The sequence below is a fragment of the Nelumbo lutea genome, chromosome 3, assembly GCF_056320005.1.
Source record: "Nelumbo lutea isolate HS-2025 chromosome 3, American lotus-T2T, whole genome shotgun sequence".
In the NCBI taxonomy this organism is placed as follows: Eukaryota; Viridiplantae; Streptophyta; class Magnoliopsida; order Proteales; family Nelumbonaceae; genus Nelumbo; species Nelumbo lutea.
In genome coordinates this window covers 67358684-67383337 of record NC_142686.1, presented here as the reverse complement: position 1 = coordinate 67383337, position 24654 = coordinate 67358684, and the positions used below count along the sequence as shown (strand labels likewise).

At 41.4% G+C, this 24654-nt stretch overlaps 1 pseudogene; it reads left to right on the top strand.

Moving 5' to 3' along the window:
• The first annotated feature begins 5250 nt into the window (after window positions 1–5250).
• On the top strand, window positions 5251–24653 carry LOC148865411 (ESCRT-related protein CHMP1A-like; annotated as a pseudogene).
• Window position 24654: the final 1 nt, after the last annotated feature.

Sequence of the window (24654 nt, the reverse complement as noted above, 5' to 3'; positions counted from 1 at the left end):
GTATTAAAAAGATTGTCACCCGTGCACGAGAGAGAAGCGCTAAAGCACATGTTTTGGTAATTCTTTTGGCCTCATTTGTTTGGTTGTTGATTTGTGTATATGTCACTATTAATGTGTTTGTAAGTTTCATCGCAGTCTTTTCTTTTGAGGAAGGTGGAGGTGGAGGATGATTACGAGCAACATGGATTTGTAGGCCCTTGGATCCCCGATGGGCGTGTTAGTCGCAATGAGGTATGATTACTATCTTGAGCATGTGTAGAGATAGTTAATAGCTCTTAGTGTGTGTGTGGTTCCATCCCCACACTTATTTTATTTTATTATTTATTTACTTTTATTGCAGTTGGGCTAGTTGGGCCTTGTTTATCTTTGTTTATTTGTCTTTTATTTTAAGTAGGGGTATTAGAGTGACTCCTACATTTGTAAGGACACAAATATGTATAATATCTAATGGGGCGGCAAATCTATCTAACTGAACCCCTTTTTATTTTCTCTTCTCTCTTCTCTCTCTTCCCTCTTCTTCTTCTTCTTCTTCTCTTCGAAGCCTAGTTGTTTTTCATTCTTCTTGAATTACATCAGAATACATATCTGTTTTATTTTATTTTAATCAAGTTGGTATTAGAGCTCTTGGCGAGAAAAGACAAGTTCTCATGTGAGCCTGATGTGGTCGACTACATGAGAAATCTTTAGATCAAGATCTTCTGCAGTAGTGCTTGGTTCTTGGAGGTTGCTAGAGTGTTGGAGACCGCCCAAGAAGGTGAAAGACTCTTGGAGATTGCCTAGTGACCAGGAAGAAATAGAGTTTTTAGTGCGACCAAGATTAGGGTTTCAAACTAAGGTGGTGATCAGATTTTTTTTTTGAGAAAGGTACACTTTTTAGTTGAGGCGATCTTAGTTAGAAGTTGTCAAGACCTTTTCTATGCAGCGGCTGATGAATCTGGGTATTCCTCGTTGTTTTATCATTTGCATAAAACCCTTCGACCTTTTTTTTTGAGGATTCAAGGATTGTTTTTTTACTGTTAATGAACTGGGGAGTTGATCTATGACTATGATTGCATTGTTGGAAAGAAACCATTGACTGAGATCAAGTTCTTGGTGTCTATTCATTGCTGTGATTAAATTTTGGGTTGTTTTTCTCTAAATTTCTTAGTGTTTCAGCAAAAAAAGAATCTCTTTTTGGTCTTCTTCTTGGAGTTTTTTGGCCTATTAGTGCTCTACATAGAATTGAGAAGGTTGGAAGTGAGTTAAAAACAAAAGGGGAAGAATTTTTTGGGACTAGTAACATGACTGAAAACTCATTCCAGATTACCACTGTTAGGTTTGATGGAATAAATTACTTGGAGTGGGCCCAATTAGCAATGATGGCCATTGGAGGTAGAGATAAATTAGGTTATGTGACTGGAGACACAAAGAAGCCAACCAAGGAAGATACATTACATCCGAAATGGGTTCAAGAGAACTATTTGGTGATGACTTGGCTATGCCACTCTATGTAGCCCCACATCAACCGAAACTACCTTTGGGCAAAAACAACCAAAGATATTTGAGATAGCATAAAGGAGACTTATTCTCAACCTCTTAATGTGGCTAGAGCTTATAAGCTGAAGTGTGAGGTGAATAACCTCAAGCAAGGGGAGAAGCTAGTCTTAGTGTATTTTGCTACACTGAAATCCCTTTGGCATGAAATTGGTCACTTGAAAACTATTGAGTGGGAAAGTCAGAGGGATGCAACAACATATAGAAAATTGGTTGAAGCAAATAGAGTGTTTGAGTTCTTAGCTGGTCTGAACTCAGATTTTGACATTATAAGACAACAACTTCTCACTAGGGACAGTGTGACTTTATCTCAAGCATACTCATTGGTTCACAATGAAAAAAGTAGGAGGAAGGTTATGCTATCATTTCAGCCTACAAAAGCAACCTTAGCAGCAACAAAATCTAAGGTTGGAGGGGAGAAGGAAAGGGAGATTAAGAAGGAAGACAAAAAAAACATTTTTTGTGATCATTGCAAGAAGCCTAAACACATTAGGGACACTTATTGGAAGTTGCATCCTTACCTAATGCCAATGAGACTTAGAAACAACAAGGGGAGTGCTAATGTGGAAACTATTGCAAGTAGTGCATCCACTTCCAATACAAGGACCACATCCTTAGATGCCTTAATTGCTGCCCAGGCTGCATTGACACAGTCAGAGAATGAAGTTGGTATTTCTGGATCCTCATCTCAACCTTCAGCTACCACATCTGTAGTTCTGCTCATCCTACTTCAGCCTTGGTTCACGTAGGTACAAGAACTACAACATGTCATGCTTCAGGCCTAGGTAATACTAGACTATTCTAGGTAATAGATTCAGGTGCTTCAGACCATATGACCAGTTTATCTACCTTGTTTACCACCTATTGTTTATCTACTACCAAAGATAAAGTATCTATTTATGCTGGCTCCCTTGTGCTGATTTCTATTAAGGGAGGCATCAGACTGTCTGATCCCATCTCCCTATCCTTAGTTTTGCATGTTCCTAATCTTAGTGCTAGCTTGCTTTCAGTTAGTAGTATTACTAAGAATCAAAACTGTTCAATGACCTTTTTTTCCTGACCATTGTGTTTTTCAAGATCTAGAAAAGAAGAAGGTGACTAGGATTGGCTATGAGATGAATAGAGTTTACTTGCTTAAACATTCATAGGGAAAGTAGAGTGAAGTTGGGAAGTTGTTTGTTTCGCAGTCTTGGAGTGAAATTATGCTTTGGCGTATCCGATTAGGTCATTTGTCTCTTGGGTCTTTGAAGAGTCTTTTTCCAAATTTATTTGACCCAGTCCAAGTGTCTAGTCTGAGGTGTGAAAGTTGTGAACTTGCAAAACATTGTAGATCAACTAATCCTTTGAGCAATAAAAAAAGCAATCTTCATTTTGAAATTGTGCATACAGATGTTTGAGGGACATATCATAATCCTACCATGCGAGGTACAAATATTTTTTGTTATTTGTTGATGATTATACCTATTTCTCATGGGTTTACCTTATGCACTCTCGAGATGAGGTCGTTTCTCTAACCCAGGCTTTCCATCAGATGGTACTGACCCAGTTTGAAGTCAATATCAAAATTCTTAGATTTGATAATGCTAAGGAGTACTTTGTAAAACCCTTGGCATCATATCTCCTAGATCATGGGGTCATTCATCAAAGCACTTGTCCCCATACACCTCAACAGAATGTGGTTGCTCAGAGAAAAAATAAGCATATCTTAGAGGTAGCCAAAAGCATCATGCTTAACTTTAATGTTCCCATACGCTTCTAGGGGGATGCTATCCGTACAACAGTTTACCTTATTAAAAGGATTCCTTCATGGATTCTAGATATTGAAAGACCATTCAGCCTTCTGTATCCAGACAAGGACCTATTCACTATTCCCCTTAAAACTTTTGGGTATACTTGTTTTGTTCAAATCCTTGGACCTCATTACTCTAAATTTGATAACAAAGCTGCTAAATGTATTTTCCTTGGGTATGCACAAAATCAAAAGGGATATTGTTGTTATGAGCTTGTTTCAGAGAAATGTCTTGTGTCCATGGATGTCACGTTTTTTAAGGATATACCCTACTATCATAGGGCTTCTCCTTAGGGGGAGAGTAGTGAGGAAGGGATTTTAGTATCAGCCCCAAAAGTTCCATTACATGTCCTATTTACTGAGGGGGAGTGTCGTGAAGAGGATTGTCAAAAGTGCATGGAATTGAGAGTGTATCACAGATAGTGGTGGAGGCAAATTGATTCCGGTCCTCAACAGCAATCCAAGCCAATCCCAACGTCTTCTACAGGCCTGGATCCAGACACTACCATTGCTCCCACTGTTGAGTCCACTACTGTAAATACCTTGCTTGACACTGTTGATCCTTAGCGTCCTCCTTCAGATGACCTTGATCTTCCAATTGCAAATCGTAAAGGGAATCACCATTGTACTTCATCCACTGTCCACTGTCTCTCCAAGTTCTTTTCTTATGATTGTCTCTCAAAATCCTATAGGTCGTACCTGGCATTTATTGCTACTATTCTTATACTTGAAGAGATGCCTAGGGAGAGGCATACTCTCAATGAATAGTGGTCACTTGAAAATAGAAATATATGCAGATGCTGATTAGGTTGGATGTGTTGATGACAGAAGGTCTACCTCTGGGTATTGTGCATTTGTGGGGAGAAATTTTGTTTCCTGAAGAAGCAAGGAACAAAATGTTGTTGCTCGCTCCAATGCAAAAGTTGAATATAGGTCCATGGTTAATGGTGTTGCAGAAGTGTTATGGCTGGAATCCTTGCTTAATGAGCTGTAAATTGATTATGAGAAGCTTCTGATGTTGTATTGCGATAATCAAGCTGCAATTAATATTGCCCACAACCTAATACAACATGACAGGACTAACAATATCAAGGTTGGCAAACATTTTATCCGAAAGCAAATTGCATCTTAAGAAGTGTATATTCCTTATATTGCCTTAGACATGCAGTTAGTTGATCTCTTTACTAAAGAAGTCACAAAAATCAAGTTGGATATAGATTTATGCAAGTTGGGAATGACAAATATCTACTCCCAACTTGAGGGGGAGTGAAGAGATAGTTAATATCTACTCCCAAGTTGGGTCGGTTGGGCCTTATTTATCTTTATTTATTTGTCTTTTATTTTAAGTAGGGGTATTAGAGTAACTCCGACCTTTGTAAGGACACAAATATATATAATATCTAACGGGGTGGCAGATCTATCTAACCGAACCCCTTTTTTTTTCTCTTCTCTCTTCTCTCTTCTCTCTCTTCCATCTTCTTCTTATCTTCAAAGCCTAGTTGTTTTTCTTTCTTCTTCTTCTCAAATTACATCAAAACACATATCTATTTTATTTTATTTTACTCAAGTGCATGTATATGTAGTATCGATTGGTAGTACTAATTTTTGTCTATTATTCTAGGTTCCGTTTCATTCTACTCCCACTAGTGTTGTTGTGTTACCCATTATTAGGCGTTTCGTGGAAGAGTTGAGTTGTCTTTGTCCCGAGGGAGGTGAAGAGAAAGTGCTGGTAGACGATGCTGCTACCGTCGGTGATGTAGAAACATCCCCTATAAACATTGTTGGTTGTCTGGGAAGTGATGTCGTTCAGGAGGAAGTTGCAAGTTCTACTGCCCCCGTAGTCAACAGCCTCTTGAAGATCCGGAAGAGACCACTATTGTGAATGACTTCGGAAACTGACTAGATCACTTAGTTTGGAGCAAGGGCCAATGGCTAGTTATGGGGCACGCGTGGCAGGGGACATCGTCGGTAGCGCAATGCCAAAGGAGGTTGGAACCTATGATGTGTGTCCCAATGACTCGGTACTCCTAGCTGAGCTCTTTGCTATAGAAAGGGAGTTGGCTGAGTATTATAAGAGAAAGGAAATGCTTCCCATTGCATTTGTTGTGGTTGACCCATCAACATCCAAGGTCTTAGGAGGCATTAGCAATTTGTTATCTCTCATAATGTTGTTGATATTATTTTTCTCATTATTCAAAATGGTTGGCTTCCCTTAGATGAGATCCCTACTATGGTCATGAGCGCCTCCTTGAATACTGTGGCCGGATTGATGAATTCGGTCATGTCGCAGTTGATAGATACACTATCTTGGTCGTTGTTCGCTCAATGGCTTAAGACATGTAGTTCTTTTGTTGTGATGGGTTCTAAGATGGAGTGTATTCGAGAGTGGGTTATCTCTCCATGTGTTTTGGAAAGCTAGCTATAAGGACTGCAGTCCTTTGTCTCTAGAGGATCAAGCCGACCTACGCAAGCAGTTGAAATTCATAGATGCGATCATTGAGAAGAGTGAAGAAGCGATAGTAGTTCACATCGAGGAGGTGACACAAACAAGAAAGGATATCACAACTACGAGAGGAATACACAAGCTCACTGAGATACAAAAATAGAAAGTGAAACTCAATGTGATTTCTGAAATGCAGGATGAGTGGTTCTGCCTTGGTTGATTATATCCAACATTTTGTTCCATTTTCATGATCTTTTGTATTTTCCAGACTCTAGAATTATAGTTTTTTTTTTGTCTTGTAATTGTACATCCATTTTGTTGTGCTTAAAAAGAAAAGAGGATTATATATATGATTGGTTTAATCACTGTTAGCTATTTTGTATTTGTCGATTTCCTTGGTTTTATCTAGATGTGTAGGGCCTCTTATGGGCTCGATGACTATATCGCTTTGTCGCACATGAGAGTGTCTCTTTTATTTAATTGCCCTCTGATGATTAGTATTGGGATCTTATAGTAGGAGGTTTTGCATCCTTCGAATCGTTATCCCTAAGTTTGGTTACTTTGCATTATCGTTGTGTATTTTCTTAGTTTCTAGAGTATCTATCTATCATGATCGTTTCCTTGGTCTATAGTTTTATGGGCGATGGGTTGTTGGTACCACCGATAGGCTGGTCTGCTCTAATGAGTGCTTGGGAGCCACCATGGCAAATGGTCTCCTCAGGCACTTGGTGTCACCTGGGCCTCCTGGTAGAAGGCATCTTATCAAGAACCATTTGAGAGTGAGAAGAGGTGTCAAAATTGCAGCCCCCTATTTTTCAATAGAAGTCTTTCTAACAAGAAACATTTGAGAGGTGTATGTAGAACCCCAGGTACGTTGGTAGATGTAGAGAGTTGTCAGAATACTCAAAGCGTTTGTTGCAAGATTAATGTGATTGATGCGTTATTGGTGGGTTCTAAAACGTTCAGAGATAGTTTTGAAATATTAGGACTGTATTTTAGTAAAAAGTATGAGGTAGGGGAAAATACGGTGTTGGCTTGGTGTAATAGGAAGCCCCCATTTAATGTGCAGAATTTCTAAAGGGACATAATATTCTTGTGGTGTGTGACTTAAGGACCTGTTGCGAATACTCTGTTACAACGTGTTGATAAAATGATAATATCGTGGGCCATGATGCATATAGGTTTACTGGGACCATGTTCGGGATATGTGGTCACGTTGATTGGTTGTTAGTATGTTGAAAGGTTAGCAAGCAACTGAAATAGTGCATTCTCCGCTAGTCTTGGCATGAGATGGATGGTGCCAAAGCTTACTAGTGTCAAGCTCTTTTGCGATAGTTTGATTATAGTGAACCTTGTGGTCCGCTATATTTGTGATTGTTTGTGCTATAGGAAAATATAGAGTAAATCACTGGTGCTTGAGACTAGTTATCCAGGGCTTCATAGGAAATGTGCAATGCAAGGGCCTGCCATGGCCTTTTGTAAGACAACTGCCTAGTGTTGCTATGGGTTTTTCTGGGGTTGCTGGGGATTTGAGTTATGCTCCTGGGTTGCTAAGGAATTGAGGTGTGCACCTGGGTTGCCAAGGCCTTTTTGGGTTTGCTAGGAAATTGAAATATGCACCTAGGATTTTCAGGGAACTAAGATGTGCGCTTGGGGTTGCTAGGCAATTGATATGTGCATCTGAGGTTGCTAGGGCCTTCTTGGGGTTGCTAGGGAATTGAGATGTACACCTGGGGTTTCCAAGGCCTTCATAGGGTTGCTAGGGAATTGATATGTGCACCTGGGGTAGCTCGGGCCTTCCTGGGGTTGCCAAGGAATTGAGATGTGCAAATATGTTAGTCGTACATGGCAAATAAATTTGCTTAGAAAATACCATGTTACTTGTAAACAATGACAAAAATTTGTTAAGCACAAGCTCTGAATGATTGAACTAAAAAAGAATTTCATTAATAAATAATGACACAATCATTATATCATTATCCATTGTACAATTTTAGCCAAAGGACGTTCATGGGTTCATCCTATTCATTTGTTTTTGGGTTCCATAATATTTAGTATCCGGTTGGATGGACCTCTTTTATGACGTACGGTTCAACCCAATTGGTTAAGATCTTTCTGGCCAGTTTTCCTTGTTGTACATGTAGGATTGTCTTTAAGACTTTGTCTCCTTCCTTGAACCTCTGGGGCTTGACCAATTTATTAAAGTTCGATGCCATGAGTTGTTTGTATTTTATCTATTTTTTAAAGCACTTCTCTCTATTTTTTTCTACAAACTCTAGGTCATCCTAGAGTGATTCGTCCATTTCATCCATCTGAAAGTGTTTTCCCACCGTGTGGGCTATTCTGGTAGATATTGTTTGTATTTCTGCTGGTAGGACGGCTTCTTGGCCATAGACTAAGGCATAAGGAGTTACTTGAATTTTCCGTAGTGATGCTTGATATGCCCAAAGTGTGACAGATAGCTTATTGGCCCAGTCCTTTTGATTTTCGGCCACCATTTTGCTTAGCAATTAGCATCTTTAACAAGGTCTTGTTGGATGCTTTGGCTTGCATGTTCCCTTGTGGGTAGTACATCATCGAGGTACCTAGCTGTGCCCCATATTGTCCAAGGTGATTGTGGACTTCTTGATTCTTGATTGACAGCCTATTATTTGTTAAAATTCTCATCGGCACTCCAAAGCAGTGAACAATGTGCCGCCTTAGGAAGTTGGCAATGTTTTCGACAAAAAATCCTTCTTAATGGTATTTCTTCTGCCTATTTAGTGAAATAATCTATGGCTATTATGGTGAAGCAATATCCCTTAGAGGGAGGATGGATTTTGCCTACTCCCCAAGTATGGAAAGGCCATGGGTAGTCATGTTGCATATTGGTAGGCCAATGATAGCCCATTCCTTGCAATCTCCTACATAGGGAATTGGTTATGTCCCCACAATATGCTTCTTGCACTTCTTTCATTATTATCAAGACTTATGTCGGTCCTAGGCATCTTGCCCTAACCCCGTCTACCATGTTGTGAGATAGCACCCAGTTACTAACTGGGATTGCAACAATACCCTATTATCATGCATCATAGAGGTGGGGTTCTTTAACTTTTCCAATATTGCTAGCCTCTAGTCACCTTGCCCTACATCATCCTTGGACTCAATCCAATGTGCTAGTCTCTCTATCTATGGCTCACTTTGCATTTGGATACTTATGGCTAAGGGTTCCTCACTATGAGTGTCGGAAAATCGGCTCACTTGCCACTTGGGCTGAAAATGGAGTCGCCACCCATCAGATTAAGAAAAAGAGGTGATGGGACCTCCGAGAATGATTTTTTAAAATGTTTTGCTTTAATAATAACTCTAAAACCCAAGGCATTGGTCCAAACTAGTTCATGTAAGTCTCGGATGGGAGAGGGAAGGGATTAGGCACCCCTCTCCCTGGTCCAAAGGTGGGGCCCATATGGTAGCCCATGAATTAGATCAAAGATAGCACATGAAATAAGAAATCTCCCTACAAACTCAATGAGCTTAACAGTTATTTAGTTCAGATTCAAGAAAAGAAAGAGAATAATAGTTAACCTATTACTAGCTAAACAAATAAATTTTGGATGAAGATCAGCAAGCATCAACATGCAGTACAGCAATGGACTAAAGACTAAAACATATCAGCTAAAATATTCAAAGAAAAAGGGGATGAATAAACTTCGAGATTAACTAATTCAATCTACTAACCATTTTTTGACTGAACTAAATTAAACATCGCATGGGAGCAAGCAGCAAATTTCAGATCGGATTGGGTTGAAGACAGACGGTCTACGGGGGTGAGTTCGATGGAACCCACTCCACCGACCTCCTCCTCAACCTCAAATCCTCCCTGTAAAGAAAAACAAAACAAAATAGGTTCAGTTTTAATTTACTTGAATGATGCTAGAGGCATTTTCACCTTCTGAGGATGGGAAAACCAGGAATGACCTCTACAACTCGCCTGACTCGAGCACATGGACAGGGGAGGTTTCGGTCTGCTATCGAATACCCAGATCAAAAAGGCAATATACCGAACTCTAAGCAAGATGATTGCCATGATCGACTTAGGTTCGATGCGTTCAATTAGTGGTCGTTTTCAGGTGAGTTTTAGTCTATCAAGCAACATGGGGTTGGGATTTTGTCTTGAGATAACTGATGCTGCAGGGAAGATCCGAGAACTCTGTTGTCTAGATCGAAGATTGATGAGAAGATAGTATTCTAGATAGGATTTCATATGATACCTAGAACAAACACAGCCACAAGCCAAGAGAATCACCGCTGCTATAACTCTCATCCTCTGCTCTCGTCAAGAGGGCAGTGAACTGTGGGCAGAGATATGGAGGGAAAGAAACAAAGAAGATAATGAGGCAAAGAAGAAAAAAAAAGAGACAGAGGGTGGCGAGAGAGAGAGCCAGTGGTGGGTTAGATCAGAGTAGAGGGGGCGGCAACTGGTTCAGTGGTGACAGAGGGGATGGAAATTGTGAGGAGCAAAAATAGAGAAAAAAATAAGTGAATAATAAAAAATAGAGGAGAGAGTGAGGGATATGGGCCAGTGGTGGAAGGTTAGAGAGGAGATCCCCGCTGTCTTCGAATAGTTGCAGTGGCGGAAATGAAACAAAGGAAGAGAAGAAGAAGAAGAAGAAGAAAGCCAGAGATGGGGGTCGCTGCCGCTCCCCTCCAATCTCATTGATCACTAGTTGGAATCACTAATCACTCTTACTTTCTTTGCCCTAGAATCTCTTGCAACTATCAATCCTAATAAGAGAGCTTCATACTCCACGATGTTATGGGAACAGGGGAACTATAGTTTAAAGGAATAGATTGTGGTTTATCCACTTAGGGAAGTCAATGTGACTCCTACCCTTGTTGAGGATTTAGTGCAGCTGTCATCGAACATTAAGGTCAATTTGGCACTTTCTACTGTTGCGATGAGGGGAAGTTCTCTGGGTATGTCTTTAGAAATGTGAAACTTGCCACTAGAAGGGAAGGCTACTAGGTGGTTTGCTACAGCTTGGCATTTAATGGCCTTAAACTAGGTATATTCAATGTTATACTCACGCAACTACATCATCCATTTAACCAATCTTCCTAATAGTGGAGGTCTATCGATGAAGTATCAGACCAGGTCTCTTTTCGTTATTAGGACCACCTTCTGCCCTAATATGTAGTGCCTGAACTTCTGAGCAACGAAGACGAATGCTAAGCATTGTTATTCTACATGGGAGTAGTTCTTTTCTGCTGGTTTGAGTGTTCTCCTGGCGTAGTAAATGGGGCACTCTTGTTTCTCTTCATTTTCTTGGGCTAGCAATCATCCTACAGCTTCTGAGTTGGATGCAATGTTCAATTTGAACTCCTGGCCACACTTCAAAGGAGAGATGGTCGGTGCTTTTGCTAGGGCTTATTTTAAATGATCTAAGGCATGTTGGTGTTTTGATGACCATTTGAATTCTACAGACTTCTTTGTTAGCTTTAAAAGAAGGGATGCCACAAGTGCTAAACCTGGGATGAACCTTCTGAGGTAGGACACTTTCTCTAAGAATGTTTTGAGTTGCGATTCGATATTTGGGGGAGGAAGTTCAAAAATTGCTTTCACTTTTCCTTCATCAAGATGGACCCCAGTTTGTTCAACCTTGTTTCCTAAGAACTTTCTTGATCGCACCCCAAATTTGCATTTCAAAGGGTTCAGTTTCAAGTTGAAAACTCTACACCTCGTAAATACCTTTTTTAGGACTTCTACATGATCTTCTCTTTTCTTGGATTTTACTACAATGTCATCCACGTAACACTCAACCTCCTTGTGTCATATGTGGAGCGTCTATGGGATCCATATAAATCTAGTTGTTACCACTATATGCATCTAAGAAAGAGAAGAGTTCATCCTCTACTGTGGAATCTATCAATATGTCCATATTGGGCAGAGGGAATTTGTCCTTCGAACATGCATTATTTAAATCTCGGAAGTCAACACAACACCTTAACCGGCTATTCTTCTTTTTGACTGGTATGATGTTCACCAACCATTGAGAGTATGCAATGGGTTTGATGAAGCCTACTTTTAGGAATCACTCCTTTAATCTTCAAAGCCACTTTTGGCTTGAAGATGTGTTAAAGCTATTTTACGAACCTGTGCTTGGGGTCGATATACAGGAAGTGCTTGGCCAAGGCTAGGTTTAACCCTGACATCCAATTGTACGACTAGGCAAAGACGTCCAAAAACTCTATCAATCGCAAAGAAAGTTTTAGCACAGTGCGTAGTAATGACTTTTAATAGTTAAACAAGTTTCGTTCTGTCTTCTTGTAATTTGGCTGAAATGTACAATGACCTACTATCCACCTTCCCTGCGGCTCGGTCAATTTCCTCTAACGGTTTTTCTACTGTGCTGTTTGAATCTTGCATGTGCTTTGGTGGTGCAAGAATCTCATCATAGTATTCAACAGTCTCTTTGTGTTTGTCCTACTGAGGATGTTGATTTAGTTACTTAATTGTGTTTGTGTCATTCGTATGGTCATATATTTTTTATGCAACGGGTTATGTACCTTATGCATCACTAGCTGCCGCCGGGGTGTCGTATTCTCTTGCGGTGACGTGGCCACCATGATGTCATTGTGTGGTAATTCTAGAAAGTGTTCTTCACAAAATATTTATGATGGAGAAAAGAGGATAAATAATATATTCATTGATAATCAATTAATTACAATAGTCATAAATTAAAAAAAAAAACGAAATGGTCATGCCTCTGTAGTTGATTTCATTGCGATGGGGACACTCCTTTCCTCATACTCGCCGAAGATCATGTAATAGCTTTTCCCATTTTCATCAGTCATTCGCACACAACATGACCGCTTCCTTCGCTCTGTGGGGCCTTGTTTGCTTGTCTGTTAGACCTGTTCATTGGTCGGGCCGGGTCGGGTTTGGGTCGGGATTTTTCTCATCATTAATGGAAATACGTTAGGCCCGAGCCTGAGCCTGGCCCGACCAATGGGCCTATAACTTGGGCCCAAGCCCGGCCTTGATGAAATGTCTGAAGCCCGAGCACGAAGTCCGACCTAATAAAAAAAATTACAATTTTCCCTATTCAAATTAGAATTAAAAATTCATATGGTTTTTGATGTAACCGTTTCTGGTCACGTACCAATGTTTTGTGATGTAAAAATTTTTTGGCTAAGTACCTCGTTATTTGACCCGGTGGTGACGTGCCTTAGTGATGAGCTACTTGGTGGCGAACTGCCTGGGGGGGAACTGCCTGGGGGCAAACTGCCTGGTGGCGAACTACCTGGTGGTGAGCTCCCTAGTGGCGAGCTCCCTGGGGGCGAACTACCTGGTGGCGAGCTCCCTAGTGGCGAACTGCCTGGTGGAGAGCAACCTGGTGGCGAACTCCCTACTAGGCGGCCTGTGACTTAGAGAATGGTGGAGCTCCCTGGTGCAGTGCAACCCGACTGCCCTCAACATGAGGTGGTCTTCTTTCCTTTATAGGCAGTGGGAGCCGAAGGACCTGCTAGAACTCCATATTTTCCTCCTCTTTGTAGGTGGCGGGAGCTGAGGACCTACGAGAACTCCATCTTTTCCTCTTCTTTGTAGGCAGCAGGAGCTGAGGACCTGCGAGAACTGAATTAGAGGACCCGGGGGAATTTTCCCGGTGGGGGCTCTCTGATGCTTAAGTTAGCACTCTGATTATAGAGAGCTTTGAAGATAATATTGGAGAAACGAGAGAGCTAGAGAGCAGGGATTACTTCCATTTTTTCCCTCCCTCCCCTTGTCTTTGGGGGTCGGAGTCCTTATATAGTGGTGTCCTGTCAAATCAGGCATAACAACCTCTGTCAAGTCAGGCGTAACTGCCTCTGTCTCTCTGTTGTGGACGTTGCTGTCAGAGCTGAGGTGGCGGGTGCAAGCGGTTGCTGTAAAGTACGGCTCTGCCAGTCAAGGGACAACTGTCAAGACTGGCAGGCACAATGCCGCCTAAAGAGAGACGTAAGCGCAAGTCTCCGGATCTGTCAGGTACAACTGTCAGGCAGGAGATCTTCCTGCGATATGCCGAGCTGCCCCTAAGTGCCAAGCTACCTGTAAGTGCCGAGCTACCCCTAAGTGGAGAGCTCTTCGTAAGACGCCAGGCTGTCTGTGGAGTGGCCAGCTGCCTGTGGCAAGCTGCCTATGCCGAGCTACCTGTATGTGCCGAGCTGCCCCTAAGTGGCGAGCTCTTCGTAAGACGCCAGGCTGCTTGCGGAGTGGCCAGTTGCCTATGCCGAGCTGCCTATTCCAAGCTACCTGTAAGTGCTGAGCTGCCCCTAAGTGGTGAGCTCTTCGTAAGATGCTAGGCTAACTGCAGAGTGGCCAGCTGCCTATGCCGAGCTGCCCTAGTTATACCGAGCTGCCTATGCCGAGCTACCCGAGCTGTACCGAGATGCCTAGTCGTCAAGAGGCTGCACTTGGTTTGCATGAGGTGCCATGTGTCACAATTCCACTGGAGGACTAAATCTGCCCTCATCAGTTGCCCCCCACTCCCGAGCTGAGAGTAACTCAGCGAAGGGAGTAGATTTCCTTCTTTTGGCCCGTAAGTCGACGAGCTAGTAAGTGCTGATCCAATTCCTAGTGTGGCCGGTAGGCTTTGGGAGTGACTCGTAGTCTACTCTTCTTTGACTTTTGCTTGTGCCAGAGAGGCGACCGGGTCTTAAGCAATAACATGGCCCGTAGGCTTTAGGAGTGACTCGTAGTCTACTCTTTTTTGACTTTGCCCGTGCCGGACTGGCGACTGGGTCTTAAGCAGTAATGTGGCCCATACGCTTTGGGAGTGACTCATAGTCTACTCTTTTTTTACTATGCCAGTGCCAGAGAGGCGACCAGGTCTTAAGTAGTAATGTGGCCCGTAGGCTTTGCTTGTGAGGTGTCGAGCTATGATTGTGCTACATCAGCTTCGTAATGCCGATCACCCACTCCTACAAGAAGCTACTAGGAGCTCGACCTTCGGGGGCAGCACTACCAACTTTTGGTCGCCAGCTCACACGGGAGCCTTGGAAGGCTCGACCGGTAAGGACGCCTATGTAGCCGATTGGCCGCCAACTCCCATGGAAGCCACGAAGAGCTCATCTTTGTAGGGGGGACCTTGCAAAGAGGACTGATGAGGCATTATCTGAATTGAAAGTAAGGTTGGTAGAGCTACTTAGTCTGTTAGCTCCCTGCATAGTCTTTGAGTTCATAAAAGATGTAAACTATAAAGCGATAGCTTCGATTTCTAAAAAGTGAGGATTTAGGTTTCTGGGAGAAGAGGACTTAGCTTTTGTAAGATGAGAACTTAGCTTTTTGTAGTGTTTCCCACAAACGACACCAATTGATGTAACTGTTTCTGGCCACGTACCAATGTTTTGTGATGTAAAAATTTTTTGGCGAAGTACCTCGATATTTGACCCGGTGGTGACGTGACTTAGTGATGAGCTACTTGGTGGTGAACTGCCTTGTGGTGAACTGCCTGGTGGAGAACTGCCTGGGGGCGAATTGCCTAGTGGCGAACTGCCTGGTGGCGAACTGTCTAGTGGCAAACTGCTTGGTGGTGAGCTCCCCTAGTGGTGAGCTCCCTGGTGGCGAACTGCGTGGTGGCAAACTCCGTGGTGGCGAACTGCCTAGTGGAGAGCTACCTGGTGGCAAACTCCCTACTAGGCGGCCTGTGACTTAGAGAATGGTGGAGCTCCCTGTTGTAGCGCAACTCGACTGCCCTTAGCATGAGGTGGTCTTCTTTCCTTTGTAAGCAGTGGGAGCCGAGGGACCTGCGAGAACTCCATCTTTTCCTCCTCTTTGTAGGTGGCGGGAGCTGAGGGACCTGCGAGAACTCCATCTTTTCCTCCTCTTTGTAGGCGGCAGGAGCTGAGGACCTGCGAGAACTGAATTAGAGGACCTGGGGTTATTTTCTCGTGGGGGCTCTCTGACGCTTAAGTTAACACTCTGATTGTAGAGAGCTTTGAAGATAATATTGGAGAAATGAGAGAGGTAGAGAGCAACGATTACCTCCATTTTTTCCCTCCCTCCCCTTGTCTTTGGGGGTCGGAGTCCTTATATAGTGGTGTCCTATCAAATCAGGCGTAATAGCCTCTGTCAAGTCAGGTGTAACCGCCTCTGTCTCTCTACTGCGTCCGTTACTGTCAGAGCTGAGGTGGTGGGTGCAGGCGGGTGCTATAGAGTACGGCTTTGCCAGTCAAGGGACAGCTCTCAAGACTGGCAGGCACGGCGCCACCTAGCGAGAGACGTGGGCGCAGGTCTCTGGATCTGTCAGGTACAGCTGTCAGGCAGGAGATTTTCCTGCGATATGCTGAGCTGCCCCTAAGTGCCGAGCTGCCCCTAAGTGGAGAGCTCTTTGTAAGATGCCAAGTTGCCTACGGAGTGGCTAGCTGCCTATGCCGAACTACCTGTAAGTGCCAAGCTGCCCCTAAGTGGCAAGCTCTTCGTAAGACGCCAGGCTACCTGCGGAGTGGTCAACTGCCTATGGCGAGCTGCCTATGCCGAGCTACTTGTAAGTGTTGAGCTGCCCCTAAGTGGTGAGCTCTTCGTAAGACACCAGGCTGACTGTGGAGTAGTCAGTTGCCTATGCCAAGCTGCCCTAGCTATACCGAGCTGCCTATGTCGAGCTACCCGAGCTGTACAGAGCTGCCTAGTCGTTAAGAGGCTGCACTTGGTTTGCATGAGGTGCCACATGTCACAATTCCACTAGAGTGCCAAATCTGTCATAATCAGTTTTTTTTTTCCTATTTAAATGAACAATGGGCCTAAAAGATGGTTTTTTTCCCTTTCTTTTACGTTTTAAAACACAGTTTTACATTCTTAAATCAAAAAATTTATTCAAATGGACATAATCACAGAACACATTTTAAGTCGAATCGGGTCGAGCTATTTTGACAAAACCCGAGCCTGGCTCGAATTTATTGCGGGCTAGGCTTTTTGGTCCGAGTTTAAGCGTGTGGGCCTATAAACACATACAAGCCCATCCGGGGACCGGGTCGGACTGGGCCAGCCCGTCGGGCCACCCGGCCCATGAACAGGTCTATTGTCTAGGCAACTGTATCACTTCAACCTTCACTACTCGTGTCTCTCCATCCTCAGCGAGCTCTGAATAGTAAATCGCATCATGTAGCTAGGCTTATGATTTCTCAAATGGGACACGGGTTGTTGGAATTCAGATTATCATTCCTCTGTGTTTTGCTTTGGTACATTGATGATAGGTGGATGGTACTAGCGCTAGGTTGTGTATTAGTGGTCGTCCGAGGAGGGCATGATAAGTGGTTCTCCCCGAAATCACTTGTAATTCTTGCTTTGTGAAAAAAAGGCCCAATGACGACTAGAAGCATGAAGGAGCCTTCAGTGATAGATGGCAGGCCTTTGACCACATCCTCCTTTATACTCATTAGTTTCAAGGTGTGTAACGAGATGAGGTCCACATAGCTAGCTTGATCGATCAGCGAATGTCGCATTCGTAGCCCCCTATCCTGGCTGTTATGTACGGGTGTCGATTGTGGTGGGGGTAAGTGGCTTGCATGTCTTCTATCGTGAACTTGACGTTTAGCTTGTCCATGCAGCGTGGCTCTAATGACTTTTTTTAAGGCTTCTACAAATGCTCTGATGGCGAGTCTTCAGGTTGTTGCTTGTTCCTTGTTTACTAAAAAAGTGTTGGAGATAGACGCTCTGCTCAAAACGTTGGACTAGTACATGTGTTGGCGCTATCACGAGTCGATGTGCATATGACGTTGATGCTTCCCCTTATAGACGCGCAGGGAGGGGTTCAGTCTCTACTTGGGCAGGTTTCCTTTTAACTTAAGCATCCAACTTGACTTTTTGGGTGAATAATTGTTGTAAGTCAAAGTAATCATAGTTAGGAGACCGGTGATAATTGCACCACCTTGGTCTATACCTATCTTTGTTGGGGTTAATCCCAGTGGTGGTGGAAGTAGGTTGATAATACCGTCCTCCACTACCTTATTCTTGATCATGATTATGCCGCTTTTACTACAGGCTAATGGTGGGTAGCTGCGATAAATTTCATCTGTTTCTATCCTAGTGAATGACAGCCCTGGTGCCACAGACAAAAACAAAATTGGAGTAGGATGGAAAAATCAAATTGCAAACAAAAAGGAACTTAGGAGTTTACTTAATGTATGTTGGCCTGAAAATTGTTCGATGAAATAAATGGAGATTTCGATCTAAAGAACAATGTTGCAGCAGGGAACTGAGGATCTTCTGTTCCTAACTTCCTCTTCGAATAAGCTCTTGAATGGGATCAAACCTATGTTGCGGGCAGGAGCGAATTGATTGTCAAAAATTCCTCTAATCGATGACGGACCGAGATTGGAGTCAGAGACACGATAGCTACCAAGTTACAGCGGTAGGCAAATGTGGCACAAGTGATACAAGGAGTGAAGTACAGCTGCAGCTGGTGGTGATTGTTGACAAAGGTGTGAAATAGAGAAGAGGAAGAGAGAGAGATCAATTGAAGAAAAACAGAGAGAGGATAGGACGAGAGAAATGATGGGAAGGAATCAGATCACTGCTGCCAAGAGTTGCAGTGGCGATCGGAAAAAGAAAAGAAACGAAAAAAATGGAAAACAAAGGAGGGGGTTTGGGGAGAGAGATGGGAGAATAGGGAGAGGAGGACCAGTCGAGTTAGTCCGGAGTGAATAAAAATCGTTGTCGTCGTTGTTCAGTTATCACGGCGTACCAATAAGTAGATGATGGCGATAGGTGCTTCAATCAGTTTACTCAGTTGATGGGAGACAGAATAGATTGAGAACGAAAGGTCGAAGAGAATGGGAATCATGAAAGAGGGAGAGGGGGAGACAAAAAATAAAAAAGAAGGAAAAGAGAGAAAGAGACTACCTCCGTTGCTAGAATTTGCAACAGCGGCGGTAATCTCAATTGACCAAGAATAGGGTAAAGGGGGAGGAGGAAGTAGGGGAAGAAAAGGAAGAAAGAAAGAGAAAGGGAAAGATTAAACGAGAGAGGAGAGAAAGGAAGTGAGAGGAAATTGGAGAGGTCAGATTCTTTACCGTCATTATTGCCTTTGTTCGGTTGAAAGAAAAGGACGAATAGTGCATTAGCTTAAATTGAAAAGTTTAGGTTTAATTTATAGGTAGGGTCAAAGGGTATTTTTGTATTTTTTAAAATTTAGTGGTATTTTGGTAATTTAAAAAAATGGGTCAAATCGGGTTCCGATTCAATGATGGGGGTTTGGATCAATGATGTGTGAGGGTTGAGATTGGTGTTGGGCATAAAGAGGGGTTTTGCATGTGCAAGTTAATGAGATTAGTCAAAATGAAATCTTTCTAGATAGATTGGTAAAGAAGGGTACTTTTTGACTGAAATTTGACAATGTGTGTTTTTGGACATTCTGAGTTAATTGGTGGGGTTAGATTGGGCCAAATGGGCAGATCTGGAAAGGGCTTAATTTAGTCAATTTAGAGTATCGGAATAGAATCTTAGTGCGATGGAAGGGAACACAAAGGTATTTTTGGTTGAAATTTTATAGGTGGGAATTTTAGGGTATTCAGGATCTAGTGGTAATGTCTAATTAGTTTAGAAGGGTCAAGATCATAGAAATTTGGGTCAACGAGGGGATCCAAAATTGAATCTTTGTTTGATAGAAGGGTAAGCGGAGGAATTTTGATTTGAAATTTGTTGGGTAGGTATTTTGGGAGGTCTTGAGTTTAACAATGGTGTATGATCTAAGAATTGAGATGTAAATGGTGGTTAATCAGAACCATCAGATTGGTATCGGGTAGATTTAACTATGAATTTGAGGGCTTTGGGACTAAAAGTTGGCTTTTTGGGCATTTGGGTGTTTCAGAGAGGTCAGATGGGTCTGATTGGGTCTTTAGGGTATAGTAGAGGTTTAGGCAGTGGACCAAAAAAAAAATCGAGTGCTGACAGAGTGGCAGTTTGCGTTGTCTTCTCGGTGCACTTCCAAAGCTAGATAAAGGTCTTTATTTCGACGTTTTCGATGTCGATCCTATAAGCCAGGTGCATCCCCTATATACACTACTCCATGAAATTTCATGTGCTATGTAGTAGAAAACTCATGTGTTATAAAGCAGACAAACATTTGCTAGTAGCGGAAAACACTGATTTGTGATGTGTCAAAGGTGAAAAATCCATGTGTTATCTAGTAGAAAACTCATGTGCTATAAAGTATAGAAATCAGTGACTTATGATGTGCCAAAATGGTGGAAAAACCTATGTGGTATGAAGCAAATAACTCTGATTTGTGATGTGCCAAAGGCAAAAGATCCATATGTTATTCAACGAGAAAATCATATGCTATTTAGTAGCAAATACCCATGTGCAATAGAGTGGATAAACTCTTGTGCTATGAAGTAGAAAATTTTGACTTGTAGTGTGCCGAAGGTGAAAGCTCCTTATGCAACTCAATGGGAAAACCATGTACTATTTAGTGGAAAATCATGTGCTAGGCAATAGAATTCATGATGTGCTAGAGGGCGGATACTTCATGTTCTATGCAATGGAAAACTCTAATTTTTGATGTACAAAAGGGTAGAAGAATCATGCGCTATGTAATAGAAAATTCCTATTTCAATATGTACTTGTGAAGTGTTAAACTCAATAAACTCATGTGCTATAAAGCGAAAAGAAATTCGATATGGACAATAATGTGCAAAAGCGAAAAACTTGTCACCCGATTAAACAACAAAGTAAATGATGTGATTAAAAACTACAATTCATGATGAGAATAATGTAATTATTATGATGAAAACCAAAATTTGCAATGAATTGCACATCAATAGACATGAAACTATCACAAAATCACATAAATGTAAAATGTGATCAAAGAAGCTCAAGAAATATCACCTCGATAGATTTAGTTTAGTTCAATTGTCATTTCTCGCTTGATCATTCTCCTTGTTGGGAATCATTTTTTTATACATTTTTACCACACTTTGCACATTTCTTTTTATTACTTATCCTTTTATTATTTTTCTTCTTCTTTCCTTTTTTTTTAATTTTTTTGTACACAATGAACAACTAAACTCCTTTTTGAAAGACTTCTGTAGTGGTGTGGCTTGAGCTTTTTCTTTAAGAAACATCTGCAGTCGATTCAAATGCCAAACTCCCCAGGATGACCTCATTTTATCTCTTCCTCTTCTTTTCTTTTTCTTCTCTTTTTTTTTTTTTTTTATTCTTGTAACTTCTAGAGTAGAAAGATAGTACGAAAGTTCAAACAAAAAGGAGACTAAAATTTTCTTCTTTTATTGCACATTTTTTGGAGGCTATAGGATCAAAACAAGAGATGCCACTAGTATTGATTCCGGATAGAACAATTATGTCAAACGGGGCCCACATTGCACCTTAGCAAGAGATAAAAGAATTTTCCTTGTCTTCAAAAGAGCTAATCGAAACCAAAGCAATTATAAAGGCATATGCATCAAAAGTGCAAGGGAGATAATCATAGATTCACTTTGGGAAACACTTGGGTTTTATGGGAAACTGCCCCAGTACTTGGTTAATAGGAAGAATTGTGATGAAAGATATGCTTGATTGAAGAAGTTTCAAAACAAAGTCTCTTATCACCAATCAGTAGGTTTATCTCGTGTTGAATTACCGATTTCTAAAGGATTGAGGAGGACTTAGTGAATGGGACAAAATGTGGTTTAGGATAGGGGATCTAAAATAAAGGGTAAAAGGCTTAAAAACTTATTTACAATGGGACACCAGATGCTTGACCTTTATTTAAGGCTACTATTTTCTCTTCATCATCATTTTTTTTGTTTATATTCTCTTAATCCTTTTGATTTTTCTCCTTTTTTTTTCTTCTCTTTTCTTCTTCTTTTTCTTTACATACCCTTTAAATCTTCAAATATGAACCACATTACTTCACTGATCATGGAGGGCTTCATATGTTAGAAAACTAATAAACAAATACTCGACCCAATTGATTATAGAATGATTGAAACAAATAGTTTGCCCCCATTTTTTTTCTTTACACCACCTTTTTCTTTTTTCTACCTTTTGCAAATATTTCTCTATCATTCTCCCTCATTTTTTTATCTGCCCCAAATTCACTAGTTTGATATTCTTTGATTTCCATTCCCTTAAAGCTTTTCAATTTTTCCATACTTTTTTGAACATTCCTACATACTAAGTTGCCCCAGTTTCTTCTTCTTTGCTCCTTCCTCTATCTCTTTTCCTTTTTTTTTCACTTTTTTCTTTTTATTTTTGTTCTATTTTTTCTTTTCTTTTTCTTTTTCTTTTTCTTTTTTGTTTTGCCCTATAAAAGGCACACCAAGAGTTTAATAAGTTCACCAGGAAAAAGGTATTTATGCATTAGGTTAATTAGGATAACTAGTAGATTTTAAGAGATAAAAGGGTCACTTGAGAATTAAAACGGCCAAAGATGGCCTCTAGTCCTTTCCTTTATCAATTAGTGAAGCAATAGGTTTTAATGATACCCTCACTCTATGCTATCTCAAGGGGATAGGTAGAGGATACATGCTTGAATGGTCAAAACTGTCCCAGTTTAAGATATTTGGATGCTTTTGGAAAAATATTGGGATGCAAGCTTAGGGTTATTTGAAATGTCCAATGAGGTTGGTAAGGGTGGGAATCGGTGATTTTTATTCATTGGGTTATTCTTTTTTGTCGAGTATTTCCATATGCAAGTCAATGATTGCCAGTTAGCCTTTTATGAAGGCATATCTTTGTGATTCATTACAAATTCACAATTATCTTAGGTTTCAATTGTGCAACTTTCTTAGAAAGGGGAATCTTCATCTTCTTCTAAGGGTAACAGGACCCAATAGGATTTATTATTTAGTCATGACTATGTATTTTAGGCTAAAAGAGAAAGTAAAAAAAATGAATTAGGAAAACTGATATTTTATTGATGGAAGTGATCAGACCCATGAGATGGGTTGCTCTACGTACCCCTTTGAAAGGGATCAAGCCAAACATAGTTCAATGTGTGTCTTTGAATGACATGAAAACAGGAAAGGGATAATGACTATGTTCAATGATGCAAAGATGCTCCGATGAATGTGGAAGTAGGATAGAGAGCATTGCCTCCCTACTCTGGAAGCTACATTTAAACGGATGAAGGTGCCCCAATATCAGAGGCAACATTTGAAATAGTAGATCAAATATTCTTAGCTCCTAATGAAACATTCGAATTGATTACAGAGATGCCTTCCTTAGGTAGGCTTTCAATAACACATTTTGTAGTCTGTGCAAATGTGTCAAGTCCTCAATTACCAATGATGGCTCAAAATTGGAATTGGTGACTTTGGTCATTCGAGGCTGAATCGACATCAAAATTCTCACCATATAATGACTATCTTCTCTAAGAGTTGGTGGAGAATTAATGGTATTTTTTGGTTAAGATCGAGAGATCCAAATAGTTAATGGTTTATCTCTAAGATGTCGAGCCGCCAATGGAGCTCCAACGAGAGTAATAAAAATGCTAGGATCACAAAATGCCTTCCCTACTCCTAATAAATTGATGGAAGTGTTGAATTTTTCCCTTGAATCAGGCAGTGGGTTCTAGTTGATTTATATAAAATGCTACATTTGCACAAGGTCCTGGTAAGTAAGAATGTTTCCATTAGACCTGTGCATGGGCCAGGTATCCCGACGGGCTGGCCCGGCCCGACCCATTATTAAGTCAAGCTTGATCATAATTTTAGGTCTACGGGTTTGGGCTCAAGCCTAAAGCATCGTGCCTGACTTTTTTTGCCCGGCCCGACCCATTATTAAGTTAGGCTTGATCATAATTTTAGGCCTACGGGCTTGGGCTCAGGTCTAAAGCATCGGGCCTGACTTTTTTTCGGGTCAGGCTCGGGCTTCCTCAAAATAGCCTGGCCTGAGCCCGAGCCCGAGCCCGACTTGATATTATATATTAAATAATAAAAATATATTTTATTTAATAAAAAATACATATACAATATTTTTTGGGTAAATTACAAAGACCCCTTGTACTTTGTTTTGCGACAAAGACCTCCCCTATACTATGATCATGAGACAAAACCCCCTTCCATTAGTATTCCATCCAAGAAAGCCATTACAATATTTTTTAATCCCCATATTCCCCATACCGATATTTCATCAAACCAAAACCGATAAGAACGATTGAACAAACTCCTCTCTTTTCACCAAAAGAAGAAGAAGAAGAAAAAATTCCTCTTCTTTGTTAGATATTCCAGCTGAAGCTCACATCGAAATCACTGGTTAGGCAAGCGAAGAAGTATGAGCAGGAAGAGAAATCAGAGAGAGGCAAAGTAAAGAAAGCGATTAAAAAGGGCAACATGGATGGCGCAAGGATCTATGCTCAAAACGCGATCAGAAAGCGCAATGAACAACTCAACTATCTGCGCCTTCCATCCCGCCTTGACGTTGTAGTTGCACGACTCGGGAGCCAGAGCAACCTGTAGACAATTGGGAAGTCGATGAGCGGAATAATGAAGTCACTTGAAGGGGCGCTTTCTGTTGGGAACATGAAGAAGATATCTCAGACCATGGATCGATTCGAAAAGAGCTTTGTAAACATGGAGGTGAGGCTAGTTTCATGGAGAAGTCAATGGTGGGCACCACAACTCTGTCTACTCCTGAGGAGGTGGGGTCCTTGATGCAGCAACTAGCTGATGATTACGGGTTGGAGGTATCTCTAAAACTCCCACAGGCCGGGAATAAAGAAGTTGAGCTAAAGGAGAAAGGAGCAGTAGTTTTCGAGGAGGAAATGAATAGGAGACTAGCAATCTTGAAAGCCAAAGGCTAATCTCTCTCATCAAATGATCAAATATGAGTATGACCATGTTAGACGAGTTGTTTCGAACTTTCTATGCTTGTTAGTATCTTTAGAATGGATTAGCAAATTAGCAATCAAAAATTAATTTTTATAACGCA